We start from the raw sequence: 4139 nt of genomic DNA, 5'->3' as shown, positions 1-4139 counted from the left end.
GTACCATATCATTAGTATTTGCTTCTCCCTAATAAAGGACTTACTAATATAATTATACTCTAATGAATTTTGTCAGCCATTACAGCATTGGAATAATGTGAACACAATGTAGGATTGTTTTGAAGGGTTAAAGCACAAGGAAAATACAATAAACCTAAATATGATAGACTCCCAACAAAAATATGCATTAATATGCGGCAGATACGTTTCTCTCCTACCTGCCGCAGTTTTTAGAACTCTGCCTACATTTCAAATCCCTCCATACACACCTGCAGGGCATGAGAAAAAGAGAGAGAATGCTAGAGGCTGTCTCACTTTTCCCTCCTTTTACCTCCAAGCCTTCAAGGATGGAAAGATGAATTAATATAGCTTGGTGTTATATTATACTCACAGGGTTTTCTTCTATCAGATGTGCTTTATTGCTATCTTTTCAAATTTACAAAAGCACAGCTCACTGTGGAAGTGTTATTCCCAGAGATAAGATGACCAGAAAGCAGAGTTCTAGATACAAAAGAGTCAGAGGGTGGGGAGTTCTTCCCAGTTGGTGACCTGTTTATATAAAAATGCAAGGTACTTCTATTGTATTTTACACAAATGATTCCACCATTTTATTTTAAGCAAATAGAAATTCTCTTGTGCTCAATTTTTCAGAAACTCATTTTTATTCACATGAGGGGCTTGATAAGTAGTATTGATCAGATTGAGGGCTTCTGAGAAAGGAAGTAGAGGTGATATGGACTGTTTTCAAGATGATATTGCTAAATACTCAAGTCTAATGTGTCCCTAGACAAAACAAATATTGGCTGAGCTGCAATACAGGAAATATTAGATTAAAGGACATAAAATGAAAAATTAGAATGGACATCAAGGCAGATTAAAAGAAGGGTGCTGGCAAGTGTGGAAAGAAGATTAAAGCATTAAAGAGGTAAAGAAAAGTTAATAAAAAGATCATTAAAAAAGAGAAGAAAAACCCAGAAAGGGGATGTGTGTAAGTTGTAAATGTTCCTTTGCCAAAGTTGGTGTCAATGATTCTGCTGCCATTACTCACTTGGAAAATTATATTACTTCATGAGTAATTCCACTGATCTCAGCATTCAGTTTGTAATGACATTTAATATATACTACTTGTCCAAAATAAATCTTCTGGATGGAGGATTGTGAATGCAGTATATAGTCTTTTGGCTTGGTACATTTATTTTTTATGCACAGATGGCCAACTATTTATAGAAAAGAACATAGGCCAAAGAGGTTTCTTCTGCAGTTCATGATGACTGATATTTCTTGTGTGAATTTGTTCCATAGCCTGGGTCCTTATGAAAGCTCTGTCTCCTACACAACTAAATTTTAACCATGCAGTACAAAGCTCCATTATATTTTGGATGAGGCTTTCTTCCCTGAACTTCAGGGCTAAGTACAGACATTCAAGGTCCCTGAGGCAGAAGTACACAAAATATCACCCTTTACTCAAAGCACCCTAGATTAGTGCAGGAATGAACAGAGCTGACCTAGGGGTTGTGGGGCATGGAAATGGCCTGCACTGGCCAAGACGAGTAAGCTAAGGCACTCCTACACACCTCCCAGGAGGCTACTAGAGTTGCCCCTCTCTCCAGCCCCATTCTTCTGCCAGCTGGTGGGTGTCAGCAGCAGTGGGAGGGAGAGATAGGGCTGGGGGATGGAGCCCTGAGGTGTGGGCTCCCCCAGCTTCCTGGTTCAGGTTATGGGGAGGGAGCAGCTGGGCCAGGTCCACAAGGCAGGAGGGATCCACACCCCCAGTTGAAGCCAGGAGCTTCAGCTTGTAGCTGCACTGCTTTTCACCATGATAGGAACTTGGGGCAGGGGAGGAACAGGCCCCCCCTGCCACTCAGGCACCCCCAAACTCCCCCAGCATGCTGGCTTGAGTCTGATGACACAGCCCCAAGCTGCAACTCCTAGCTGTAGCTGGGGGAATGGAGGCCCTCTGCCACATGGACCCAATTTCCCCCCACAAGACCAAAACCAACAAGCTGGGGTGCCTGCATGGCAGAAAGGCTCCATTTCCCCACACCCCTGCCCAGCAGTGCAGGGAGAAGACAGAGCTTTTTCTGTCTTCTCTCTATGACAGCCTGGGGGTGGGGCTGGGTTAGTACTTGCTCATAGCAGTTGAGAACCAGCTGAAGCTAGCAAGCTATCCAGTAAGGGGCCTCTAGGTTGACAGCAGAATGGGACCTACATTGAAGCATGATGGATGTGGTACAGGCATTCAAAAAATGTGCTCTAGCCTAAAGTGCTTAAGTCTATTACCGCATCCATTAAGGGTTAACTTAAAACAGGATCTGCCATTTTAAAAACATGTGCCATTAATGTCTGTTTGGTTACAGCTGTAGAGTACTTTCTGTACACTTGTATTGCAGTAAGTAGATAATCTGCACCTAGCCTAGATGATCTTTTAAATAGGCCAGACCTGTGCTATGGATCATCTTCACAATAGAACCAAACCCTTGAACTAAATAGTTGGAAAAAACTTTTGCAAGCTTTTGGATATAAACACTCTGCTTCGGGCAAACAGAGAGTTTACAGGTGTATTGTGCTCTCTTAGATGGGATAGAAGCAAGTATGCAGGAATGCAGGCCAGTGAAAATGTAAATATGTGGCAGTGAGGAATCAGAGGGGGTGAGAGACAATAGGTGAGAGACAGGTCGGGGGGAATGGTGACCTGGTGATGGAATGTAGATGGTAAGTTGTAGAGAGCTGCTTGGGGTTATCCAATGGCAGGTTATAATGTGCCATAAATCCAATGTAGTCCATGATCCAAATTTAGTCCATGCTTTTTGTATCCAGTAGATTGATGAAATGCAGTTCATAGGTTTGTCTATGAAAGGTGTTTTGTAAATTCCCTTTAAGGTTAGAAATGAGAGATTGGAGAGAGAGTGGTTGTCTTGTGCGATGCATGCACCCACAGGTAATTGAGTATCTTTGTCTTTGATAGATTTTCAGTGTGCATTCATTTTAGTATGCAATTGTTTTTGGTTTTTCCTACATATTTTCCATCATGGCATTTAAAGCACTAGATATTACATTTCTGGAGGTGCAGGTATAAGATCTGGGAATGGTGATGGTTCTGTTGGGGGGGTATATTTATTGTGGGAGTAGTGGAAATATGTTGGCAGGTTTTACATTTCTTGTCATGGCATGGTCTGGATCCATTCAGTGTGTTTTGGGCCATAGGAAGTTTGCTTCTGGTGATGAGCTTGCCAAGGCTTGGTGCCTGTTTAAAGGGTAGGGTGGGAAGATCTCTTTAAGAACTGGGTCTTCTACTAGTATGGGTTACAGTTGTTTGAGGATTTTGGTGTGCAATTCATGGGGATTTTCTTTTTGTACTCCAGCAATTTTTCACATAGGTATGTATCTCTCTGTAGGAATATCCTTGTTGAGTAAAAGTCCTTTTGAGATTTGTGATGTGACAATCACGGGTGTTCTGCTTAGTGCAAATTTGGTGGTATTGAGGGAGTTGGCTGTATATTACAGCTTTCTTGGCCTGTTTAGGTTCTTGTTGATTCTGTGCAGATGTGTAAGTTAGTCCATGGCTTTCTTGTATATGGTGTTTTTATTTTACCCTTCTGGATATTGATCATATATCTAAAAAGGACATGTTGGTGCTGGAGTGCTCAAGAAATAATCTGATGGAGGGGTGATGGTTACTGAATTGGTGATGGAAATTAAAAAGAGATTGCAGTCCAAATGATGATGATGTCGTCTCTATATCTTAAGTATAGCATGAGTTTGACGGTGCAGAGTGAGCAGGGAGTTTGATATGGTCATAGTAGCCTATAATGATGACAGTATTCACTGCAATGCTTGTTGTCCTGTGGGGCCAGACCAACTCTCAGGATCTCAAAATTGCACTGTTAGATGGGAGGGTGTGACACACTTGCACATATACACACCAAAAAAATCAATTAGGTGTATATACACACACACTACCAACTCAGGCATGTACGCATCCAAGATTACCAGTCTAAGCACATGCACACCTATCACCAATCAAGCACATACATACCAAAAATTAGACAAAAATCAGTTGTCAGTACCCACACACTCAGTACATATACACAGGTCACTAATTTGTATATCATGCACACAATGATATAGATATAGATGTA

General features: G+C 41.6%; 1 long non-coding RNA gene across 1 annotated transcript in view; it reads right to left on the bottom strand.

Annotated features, from left to right (window-relative positions):
• Positions 1–255: 255 nt before the first annotated feature.
• LOC109323337 overlaps positions 256–4139 on the bottom strand; it is a 6282-nt gene continuing 2398 nt past the window's right edge. The window contains exons 2-3 of the long non-coding RNA XR_002104624.1: positions 1571–1574; positions 256–269 (exon numbers count right to left, since the gene is read on the bottom strand). This is a non-coding gene — a long non-coding RNA (uncharacterized LOC109323337). The remainder of the gene's footprint in view (positions 270–1570; positions 1575–4139) is intronic.

Source organism: Crocodylus porosus, unplaced genomic scaffold (assembly GCF_001723895.1).
Source record: "Crocodylus porosus isolate Cpor-Errol unplaced genomic scaffold, CroPor_comp1, whole genome shotgun sequence".
NCBI classification, from domain to species: Eukaryota; Metazoa; Chordata; order Crocodylia; family Crocodylidae; genus Crocodylus; species Crocodylus porosus.
Note: the sequence above shows the minus strand (reverse complement) of the source record. Positions and strands in the feature narration are given on the sequence as shown.